Source organism: Thamnophis sirtalis, unplaced genomic scaffold (assembly GCF_051295495.1).
Source record: "Thamnophis sirtalis isolate CommonGarterSnake01/CBP01778 unplaced genomic scaffold, rThaSir2_p1.2 scaffold_2, whole genome shotgun sequence".
In the NCBI taxonomy this organism is placed as follows: Eukaryota; Metazoa; Chordata; class Lepidosauria; order Squamata; family Natricidae; genus Thamnophis; species Thamnophis sirtalis.
The window spans coordinates 146,322,111-146,333,919 of record NW_028261382.1 but is presented as its reverse complement, the minus strand read 5'-3'; positions in this window follow the sequence as shown (position 1 = coordinate 146,333,919).

The following is an 11,809-nucleotide window of genomic DNA, read 5'->3' as shown; positions in this document are numbered from 1 at the left end:
AATCTTCATGCCCAATAGAAATCTTCATGCCAAATTAGTACAGTGGGACTATAGGTCTTGTATACTACTGGGTGACTGGAATGGGGTTATAGACACTAAGAGAGATAAGAAGATTTCTCGCCAAAACACCAAGATGTGAGCAAAGCTATCTAAATCCTTTTTTGATATGATGGATGACTTTGAACTGAGAGATATTTGGCGAGAAAGAAACGCAGAGGAATATGATTTCACTTTCTTTTCTGATAGACATCAATCCCTTTCTAGGATTGATTTCATACTAATCACTAATGATTTACTTTCTAGGGTGAAGAAGACAAAGATTGTGGCTAGGGTCCTTTCGGATCATAACCCAGTTTGGATGGAATTGGGAAGGGTGGTACAGGCAAGAAGGTCCTGGAGATTGAATGAAAACTTATTTAGATATGAAAAGTATATCAATGATTGCAAAAAATTGTTAAACGAATACTTAGTTTTTAATATGAATAAGGGTACACCTATGGAATTCGTATGGGATGCAAGCAAAGCATATATGAGAGGAGTACTGATAAATATAAATAAATCACATAGACATAAACAAGGGATAAAATGAACAGAATTGGAAGAGGAAATTAAGAGGAAAGAGCTGGAGTTAACAATGAATCCAGGCGATACAAAGGTTAAGGAAGCAATCACCATATTAAAATCTCAATTTGACATGTTGATCTCTGACCAGGTAGCCACTAGCTTGTTATACGCAAAACACAATACTTTTTGTAATGCAAATAAACCTGGAAGATGGTTAGCTTATCAGATTAGGAAAAAAAGGAAAACTTGAAATATATCTAAACTGACTTACAGAGGGAAGGAGGTGTTTCAACAGGATGAGATTCAAAAGGTATTTCGGGAATTTTTTACAGAGTTGTATAAGGGGGATAAAATTAATGGTTTAGATATAGACAAATACTTAGACAAAGAGAAAATACCCTTAGTTAAAGAAGAGCACAGGCAAAAATTAAACCAACCAATAACCTTGGGGGAAATTTTACAGGTAATTAAGCAGTTAAAGTCAGGGAAGGCACCAGGTACAGATGGTTTGACAGCGGTTTACTATAAAAATTTACAGTCAGAAATGGTAGAACCTCTTAGAGAATTATTTAATAAGATTCAAATGGAAGGTAAGTTGCCTCCATCTTGGAAGACAGCGTTTATATCCTTGATACCCAAAGAAGATCAAGATACTACCCAACCAAAAAACTATAGACCTATCTCATTACTTAATGTAGATTATAAAAATTTTACTAAAATACTAGCAAATAGGTTAATGCTGGTTATTCAACAATTGATACACGCTGACCAAACAGGTTTTATACAAGGGAGACAGATGAAAAGTAATGTTAGATTAATTATTAATACATTAGAATATTTGGGAAAGAACAACCAAATTCCTGCTGCGTTCATATTTTTGGATGCTGAGAAAGCCATTGATCGAGTTAATTTGCAATTTCTGTTGAAGATATTGCAAAAAATGCAGATAGGAGACAGTTTTTTACAGTCAATTAAAGCAATATACTAACAGCAAACAGCTCAAATCATAGTCAATGGAAGCTTAACAGACTCTCTTCAAATTGGAAAACGTACAAGACAGGGCTGTCCTTTGTCCCCACTATTGTTTAATATAACTTTGGAAGTATTGTTGAATAAAATACGGGGCTTGGATGGTCTAAAAGGAATTAAGATTAGGCAGCAAGAATACAGAGTGCGTGCTTTTGCGGATGATTTGGTCATAATATTGGAACAACCACAGGAATACAGTATGGTTTTAATGAATACGATTAATCAATATGGTCAACTGTCTGGTTTTAAAATAAACTTAGAGAAAACAAAAATATTAGCTATAAATATGAATACTAAACAAAAGGAAGAATTAGGATGAATGTTAGGATGTGAGGTAGTCAAAAAGGTCAAATATCTTGGAGTTAATATCTTAACCTCAAATGGGAAACTATATAAGTATAATTATGAACCACTCTGGCATAGTTTACAGATAGAGATGAAAAAATGGGAGAAATTGCACTTATCTTTGCTGGGTAGAATAGCGGCAGTGAAAATGAACATCTTACCAAAATTTTTATTTCTTTTCCAAATGTTACCAATACTTTAAAAAGATGCGAATCTTTTAGAATGGCAGAAGAGTATCAATAAATTTGTATGGGCAGGAAAGAAGCTGAGGGTAAAGCTGAAAATAATGCAAGATGCACGCGAGAGAGGAGGCTTGAAACTACCCAACCTAAAACTATATTATGATGCAGTGGTGCTATCTTTAATTAGTGATTGGATTGATTTAACTAATGATAGGATATTGAATATTGAGGGATATGATCTGGTATATGGTTGGCACGCCTACCTGTTATTCAACAAAAAACTGGACAAGAATTTTAAAAGTCATATTTTAAGAAATGCTTTACTGAGGGTCTGGAAAAAATATCAACATAAACTAAACAACAAGATACCCATGTGGGCAATTCCTAGACATGCAATTGAAAATATGAATATAGCACAAAAACAGGATAGAACTACTTACAGACAGCTCCTCATCTTGGAAAGGGGGGCACTACAACTAAAACCCTTAGAGGTATTGAAAGAGGAGAAGGCAGTTCAAACATGGTTCCAATATGGGCAATTACATGCCAGGTGGAAAACAGATCAAAAAATTGGTTTTATCCAAGTGGAGGATAATCTATTTAAACAAATAAGAGACCAAAGTTTAATGCATATAAAGAGGATATATAATGTATTAATACAGATGGATTCGGAAACAGAACTAGTTAAAGATTGTATGGTAAAATGGGCTCAAAATATTGAAGAACCCATAATGTTGGATACATGGGAAAGAATTTGGGTAAGAAACGTGAAATTTACACAAGCTCAAAACCTGAGAGAAAATTTTTATAAGATGTTCTATAGATGGCATTTAGATCTTAAAAAGCTGGCTTCTATGTATCCGAAGTTACAACCCAAATGTTGGAGATGTGGTTCTCTCGATGCTACATATTTTTTTTAAAATAAAGGTTTTTTTAAAATTTTTGATTTAAAACAAATACAACATCCTTCTTTACATGCTATAAAAAGTGTATCAGTTGGTTACAAATAGACTTTTACGCATCTCTTCCACAGTCAAGAAACATAGTTCATGTTAGCTCGAGCATTTTAACTCAAATATTTATACATGTCACCATCATCATATATCCATTTTCATTTGACTATAATTATTATTAAAAAAAAAAGATATAATGGTAATAATAATTTTTGTTTCTTAATCAATACATTCCCACACTAGTGGGGAAAGAAAAAATCGGGAAAAAAAACAAGGAACGAAAAAGACATAAAAAACAAAACAAAAAACAAAAGAAAAGCCATATATATATATATATATATATATATATATATATATATATATATATGTATGTATGTATGTATGTATGTATGTATGTATGTATGTATGTATGTATGTATGTATGTGTGTGTGTATATATATATATATATATATATATATATATATATATATATATATATATATATATATATATATATATATATATATATATATATATATACACCGTATTTTCACGACCATAAGCCGCACCGGATTGTAAGCCGCAGTATCAGTTAATGTTAATTTTTTAAACTTTTTTCACATATAAAGCGCACCGGGTTATAAGCCGCGCTCAGAGACCCGGCTCCCCTTGGTTCCTCATCGAATCACGTGCGCAGGTTGCAACTGGAACTCCGTCTGCCCGAGTTGGGGCATTTTCTGGCTTGGGACGCTCCGGCGGCTTCTTCGGGAGGCAGCCCGCCGGCTTCGGCGAAGGCTGGGACGGAGAGCGCGGCGACCGTGGAGCATGTGCAAAGTACTTTTGCCTCCACGCCGGCCCCCCTCACCGCGCGCCGGCCTTCGGGGATGAAGGGGCAGGACTTCCCGGGCGGAAGGCATGCCTGGCTCTGCGGCTCCAGCCCCGGCACCTTTCAGCCGAGCCTCTCCCACCAGGCGGCCGCCTTCCTCCGCTGAGCGGCCCCGCGCAGCCACGCCACCCCGGGAGATCGCCAGAGCAGGGGCCTGGGGCGCCGCGGTCAGGTCACTCTGTCCTCTCCGCCTCCCGCGCCTTGCCCGCCGCCCGCCCGCCCAGGATGCTGACCTACTGCCATGCCCCGCGCCCGCCACTGGCCCGCTCCTGCACCTCCGCTGCCGCCGCCGCCGCCCTGCTCGGAGTCCTCTGGCTGCACACCTGCTGCGGCATGCCCCATGTCATCCGCATCGGTGAGCCAGGCGGGGGGGGATGGGGGCGGGCAGGGCGCCCGGGTTGCGGTCCCCGAGGCGGGCGGGTGGGCGCACGTGGCAGGTGTCGGCTAGCGGGACATTTCTGGCGCGGGAGGCTTCGGGCTCCGCTGCTCTCCCGGCTCTTGCCCGGCCGGCGTGGTGTGCTGGGAAGACCGGCGCCGCACCGGCCACCCGCGCACCCTTGACCGGCAGCGCAGAGCCGGCTGGGGCGCGGAGCGGAGTTAGGCAGGGCGACTGCCGGGGCGGATGGGGTGCTCGGCGCCGGCAAATCCTGAAGGGCTGCACTGGTCTGCCGTCCCTTCTTGCGGTGGCGGGGGTGACGGAACAGCCCAGTCTATAGGGGCTGGGAGCTGGGTGGTTCTCCGCTCCGACTCAGAAAGTAGCGAGGTTGAAGGGAGAGACCCGAGGGACGTGTGCATGCTTGCCAGCTTCAAGTTTGAGCGTCGGGAGGGAGAGATTTTCGATCTTTTTTCACACATAAAGCGCACCGGGTTATAAGCCGCACTGCCGGTTTTTGATAAAATTTTAGGATTTTCAGTGCGGCTTATGGTCGTGAAAATACGGTATATATACATATATATATATATATATATATATATATATGTATGTATGTATGTATGTATGTATGTATGTATGTATGTATGTATGTATGTATGTATGTATGTATGTATGTATATCAGCTGGTTACAACATGTTTTGGTACATCTCTTCCATTAATTCATATTATAGTTAATTCATATCATAATTCATATTAATTCAAATATATTAACTCATATGTTTACCATATTGACATCATTATACCTCCACTTTTAGTTGACTACAGTTATTTAAACATCCTTCATCCTTAACTATGCCAAAGGTTTAGTCCATAACCACATGCTAGCATTTCATTTACTTGTTTGTAAAATCCTCTATTAACATCAAATCCTCATATCCTGTTTTAGCTGAACATCCATAATATTTAATACCAAAAATTCCATCTTTCATGCAATGTAGTTTATTATCATTCTCCTTTTTTTAAGTAATTATATCGTGTATCGTAACATTTCCCCCATGTTAGTTAACATTTAACTGTATATATTTTATTTTATTTTTTAATAGTAACAATTATTGTGATTAATAACCTTTGTATATGGTCTAAAAATATTTCCAACCTTCCCTTCTCATATCCAATTATTATTTATCATATCAACTCCACATTATATACATTAGTATCAATATCAATTATTATTCAGCTATATCTATTACAAATAAGAGTAATTAGATTTAGCTAGTTTCAAATTGTATTATTCCATCTATCAGCCTATGTCTCTCCAATAACAAAACCTTCTCAGTCCTAAAGGCATTCATGGAACAGATTTACCAAATGTTTTTATAAGCAAGTCCAAACAGGGATATCTTCGCACCTTTTTACTCAGGATGCCTCTAATGAAATAATAACGTTGTCCCAGGCTTATTAAACTTTTCAATTTGTTTTTAATTCTCAAGGGTGGAATTAAAAATTCTGCAAATGATGTTTCATAAAGTGTAGATTCTTTAATGCTTCTGATTCCTTCTGCATTCTGTCTTTTAAAATAAATCTTCTGTAAGGCTGCATCTCTTTGTCCCTCCAAAATAACCCAGACGCCCTGCATGTCAGCAAGTTGAGAGGCTTCATTTCTCACCTTCTTCGTTTGTATTTCAGGAGCATTCAAACATTCAACATTCTCACTTTTTCCTTCAAATTTTAATATCAAATGGTCCAATTTTTCCCCAAATCTTTCATATGAATCAAACAGTTTTTGAAATGCAGAAAAAAACATCTGAAATGAACTTTTCGGAGTATGTATCAACGCCATGTTGTGACGCAGTCTAAAATATCTGCAAGTAAAAACACGCTGGGAGCTGTGCGATCTTATCTGATCTTAGACCAACACAGTCAAGCAATAAAAGTGTCAGATCGTAAAAGGCCAATTTATAGTAAGTTAATTTACAGCCCACTTAAAGAGGGTCAGAGAAAGTATTAAAGTAGATCTTTGAAACATCTAAGCAATAGGGTAACCACTGGCCATAAATCCATTAAAAAAAAAAAACAATTCGCTGCTAGATTCTTCTGTTCTTTGGTTTCAATTAGCTTAGATTTTAGTGAGGACCGTCTCTCTTTGAGTAATAAAATCAGCTTACCAGATGAAATCACTTCTACCATTCTTAGGGGCTACCTGCAGTTTCAGTTAGCATACAGCTAATCCAAAAAGGGTTGGCAAAAGGGGTTGAATTCCGAGCCCCCCCCCGAGACCTGCGAACGTCTCTGAGGTCACTGGATCTCCCCAAACCTTCACTGTCTCTTCAGGACAGCTAGGATCGAAAACGACCCGTCCATTCCCTCTGGAATAGGGGAATTTCAGGAATGGCCTGAAACTCTGTCTTCTCACTGCTAAGCCCCGCCTTCTTCCGATGCTACATATTTTCATATATGGTGGACTTGCCAAAAGGTTAAGGCATTTTGGATAAAAATATGGTGGATTATGCAAAATATCTTTAAAAGAAGGATAAAGTTTACTCCTCAGTTATTTTTACTAGGTATAAGTACTGACTTTACAGTGGTAGAGACTAACTTGATTCTGCACTTAATAATGGCAGCAAGACTGTTGGTGGCGCAATACTGGAAGAAGGAAGACCTGCCTACAACTCAAGAATGGACATTGAAAGTTACAAATTTAGCCGAGATGGCTAAAATATCGGCATATCTTAAAGATCACTCAAATGAGAGATATAAACGAGACTGGAAAAAATGGATTGACTATATACAAAACAAATACGGGACTAAGAAATTCCAGATAGCCTATGCTTAAGATCAGGAATGATTTAAATTGTTCAAAGTTAGCTTAGCAGGAAGAAGCTAGGATCAATGTAGAGATGTTATTAACTTTTTTTATGTCTTTTTTTTCTCAACATATTTTAGACTGTGTTTGTTAAAAATCTATACCGTGTACGGGCTCTGGGAAGTCGGGGGGGAGGAGGTGGGGGGTCGGGGGGAGGGTGGGGGGAGGGAGGGATATATATTAGGTTAGACCAGGGACGTGCAGTCACTAGAGGCAAGGGAGGCGAAGCCTCACCAGTCTCCTCAGGAAAAAGAAAGAAATTTAAATATTTTTTTTAAATAATTAAAGCCAAGATAGTTGCTACCAGATTCCAGGTCACAGTGGCTTGGTGTCTGCTTAGTGTTAACCAAAGCAGGAGGTGAGAGAACTCAGGGCCTCTTTTCCATAAGGAATTTTTCGCCTTCTAAAAGTTAAGAGACATGCGCTCCTGCGAGAGCCTCTGTGCAGCGCCGGGAGGCCGCGGAGAAGCTTCGCTCCGCTTCTCACCCAGCCTTTCCCCAGAGACGATCCAGGACTTCCAGCGGCGGAGCCTGGAGAAGCAGGCCGGGGCAACGGGCGGGCGGCAGCATCGGAGGCTGCGGGGCACTTTGCATTGCGGGAGCCGCCAAGTGCCTTTGCTGCAGACCTGGGCGCTTGGCTGCTCCCACGATGCAAATCCCCCCTGCCGAGGCCGACCGCTGCCCTGCTGAGCTGCTTCGCAAAAGGATGCCCAGCTGAGCCTCACCAGGTATAAACCTCACTGCACGTCACTGGGTTAGACACGATGTGTTAGATCTCAATGTAATGTGACTTCACATGTATACTGTTTTTCTTTAATCTCTCTTTAAAAATAGGATAAGCCAAGTACATTGACATATAGTGGAAATACACCAAGGGGAGGAGGAGTGGGAAAGAAGAAAGATGTGCAGAGAGGGATGGGAGAGAGGGTGGGAGGGAAGGGGAGAAGGAAGGGGGAGTGGATTTGGAGAGAGGAGTGGTAGAGTGGGAGGGAAAGTAGGGTAGAGGGGGATGATGGAGGGAGATAGAAAGTTGGAGGGTGGTGGAAGAAAGGTGTATGGAGAATGGAAGAAGTATATTGGGTTTCTATTTTCTGGGGTATTGTTGACAAAAGGAATTGATGCAATTATTGTTTAATACTGTATGGTGTTGGCTATGCACAGTATACATGTGAGTGTATGAAAAAGAAAATGAAAAAATAAAAAATATTACTCAAAAAAAAAAAGTCCCGATTTTTCATTTTTGGCGTGTTGCAGCTCTCTCTCTCTCTCCCCCACCCATCCGCACTAAGACAGCCCAGCCTGCTGCTCACTGATTGGCTGGAGTCTAGCAATCAGTGAGCGGGCTGGAGGCAAAGCGTTTAAATTTAAAAGCGTCATGCTGCTTGAGTCTGACCTGCATTTCGCCTTCGCCTTCCAGGAGCTTGCTGCTTCCCTCTCAGGTAAGCAACTAAGCCCCGGTTGCGGGACTCAGGAGGCTTCGGGTGGGTGGTGGCGGCCTAGCTTTCACAAGGGAAGGCCTTCCCTAGCAAAGGCCTTCCCTTGCGAAGGCCTTCCCTAGCGAAAGCCGTGGGCTGGCAGCAGCTGCCGCAGCCTAGCTTTCGGAAGGGAAGGCCTTCAGGCAGGCCTTCTCTAGTGAAGGCCTTCCCTAGCAAAAGCCACGGGCTGGCGGCGCACGAGAACAAAAAGGTTAGCCATCACTGGCTTAGTTCATTTGAATGGGCATGTGGGGAAAATGAGAATGTAAAATGAAATCTAAAATTATTGGTAGGTGGCTGGAATCATATCTATTCACCTTCCCTTGCGAAAGCTAGGCCGCGCCGGCTACTGCCAGCCCGTGGCTTTCACTAAGGACTGCTATGAATATCTACAATAAAGTGACCATACGTCCCGCTTTTGGCGGGACAGTCCCGATTTTGCAAAATTTGTCCCGCGTCTGCTGCGTTGTTAAAAACTCCTGATTTTTCATTTTTGGCGTGTTGCAGCTCGTTCGCTCTCTCCCACACCCATCTGCACTAAGACTGCCCAGCCTGCCGCTCACTGATTGGCTGGAGTCTAGCAATCAATGAGCGGGCTGGAGGTAAAGCTTTTAAATTTAAAAGCTTCGCGCTGCTTGACTCTGACCTACATTTCGCCTTCGCCTTCCAGGAGCTTGCTGTTTCCCCCTCACGTAAGCAACTAAGCCCCGGCAGTGGGACTCAAGAGGCTTTGGGTGGGTGGCAGTGGCCTAGCTTTCACAAGGGAAGGCCTTCCCTAGCAAAGGCCTTCCCTAGTGAAAGCCGCGGGCTGGCAGTAGCCGCCGCGGCTTAGCTTTCGCAAGAGAAGGCCTTCAGGCAGGCCTTCTCTAGTGAAGGCCTTTCCTATCGAAAGCCACGGGCTGACAGTAGGCACCATGGCCTAGCTTTCGCAAGGGAAGGCCCTCCCTAGCGAAGGCCTTCCCTAGCGAAAGCCACAGGCTGGCGGCAGCCGCCGGGGCCTAGCTTTCGCAAGGAAAGGCCTTCAGGCAGGCCTTCCCTTGCGAAGGCCTTCCCTAGCGAAAGCCGTGGGCTGGCGGTAGCCGTCGTGGCCTAGCTTTCCCAAGGGAAGGCCTTAAGGCAGGCCTTCCCTATCGAACACCATCCCTAGTGAAAGCCTCTGGCTGGCAGCAGCCGCTGCGGCCTAGCTTTCGCAAGGAAAGGCCTTCAGGCAGGCCTTCCCTTGCGAAGGCATTCCCTAGCGAAAGCCACTGGCTGGCAGTAACCGCCGCGGCCTAGCTTTCGTAAGGGAAGGTCTTTGCTAGAGAATGCCGGCCTAAAGGCCTTCCATTGTGAAAGCTACGCTACGGTGGCTACCACTGGCAGTAACCGCTGCGGCCTAGCTTTCACAAGGGAAGGCCTTCCCTAACAAAACCCGTGGGCTGGGGGTAGCCGTCGTGGGCAGGCCTTCCCTATCGAACACCTTCCCTAGTGAAAGCCTCTGGCTGGCAGCAGCCGTCGCAGCCTAGTTTCACAAGGGAATGCCTTCCCTAGCGAAGGCTTTCCCTTGCAAAGGCCTTCCCTAGCGAAAGATGTGGGCTTAGAACAGCTGCTGCAGCCTAGCTTTCACAAGGGAACGCCTTCAGGCAGGGCTTCCCTATCAAACACCTTCCCTAGTGAAAGCCTCTGGCTGGCAGCAGCCGCTGTGGCCTAGCTTTCACAAGGGGAAGGCCTTCAGGCAGGCCTTCCCTATCGAACACCTTCCCTAGTGAAAGCTTCTGGCTGGCAGCAGCTGCTACGGCCTAGCTTTCACAAGGGAAGGCCTTCGGGCAGGCCGTCCCTAGGGAAAGCCAGTGGCTGGAAGTAGGCGCCACGGCCTAGCTTTCGCAAGGGATGGCCTTCCCTAGCGAAAGCCTTCCCTTGCAAAGGCCATCCCTAGGGAAAGCCGTGGGCTGGCAGTAGCCGTTGTGGCCTAGCTTTCGCAATGGAAGGCCTTCAGGCAGGCCTTCCCTAGCGAAGGCCTTCCCTAGTGAAAGCCATGGGCTGGCGGTAGCCGTCGTGGCCTAGCGTTCGCAAGGGAGGCCTTCAGGCAGGCCTTCCCTAGCGAACGCCTTCCCTAGGGAAAGCCGTGGGCTGGCAGCAGCCGTCGCAGCCTAGTTTCGCAAGGGAAGGCCTTCCCTAGTGAAGGCTTTCCCTTGCAAAGGCCTTCCCTAGCGAAAGATGTGGGCTTGGAACAGCCGTCATGGCCTAGCATTCGCAAGGGAGGCCTTCAGGCAGGCCTTCCCTAGCGAACTCCTTCCCTAGGGAAAGCCGTGGGCTGGCAGCAGCCGTCGCAGCCTAGTTTCGCAAGGGAAGGCCTTCAGGCAAGCCGTCCCTTGCGAAGGCCTTCCCTAGCGAAAGCCGTGGGCTGGCGGTAGCCGTCGTGGCCTAGTGTTCTCAAGGGAGGCCTTCGGGCAGGCCTTCCCTAGCGAAAGCCATGGCTGGAAGTAGCCGCCGCGGCCTAGCTTTTGCAAGGGACGGCCTTCCCTAGCAAAAGCCACAGGTTGACGGCAGCCGCCGTGGCCAAACTTTCGCAAGGAAAGGTCTTCAGACAGGCCTTCCCTTGAAGAGGCCTTCCATAGTGAAAGCCACGGGCTGGCGGTAGCCGCCACGGCCTAGCTTTCACAAGGGAAGGACTTCAGGCAGGCCTTCCGTAGCGAAGGTCTTCCCTAGCGAAAGCTGCGGGCTGGCGGTAGATGCTGCGGCCTAGCTTTCGCAAGGGAAGGCCTTCAGGCAGGCCTACCCTAGTGTAGGCCTCCCCTAGTGAAACATGCGGCCTCGCGGTAGCCGCCGTGGCCTAGCTTTCGCAATGGAAGGCCTGCCTAAAGGCCTTCCCTAACAAAGGCATTCCCTAGCGAAAGCAACAGTCTGGCAGTAACCGCCGCAGCCTAGCTTTCACAAGGGAAGGACTTTGCTATGGAAGGCCTGCATGTAGGCCTTTCATTGTGAAAGCTACGCCACGGCGGCTACTGCTGGTATTAACCTCCGCGGCCTAGGTTTCACAAAGGAAGGCCTTCCCTAGCGAAACCCGTGGGCTGGCAGTAGCCGTCGTGGTGTAGCTTTCACAATGGAAGGCCTTCAGGCAGGCCTTCCCTAGGGAAGGCATTCCCTAGGGAAGGCCCTGGGCTGCAGTAGCCATCGGGG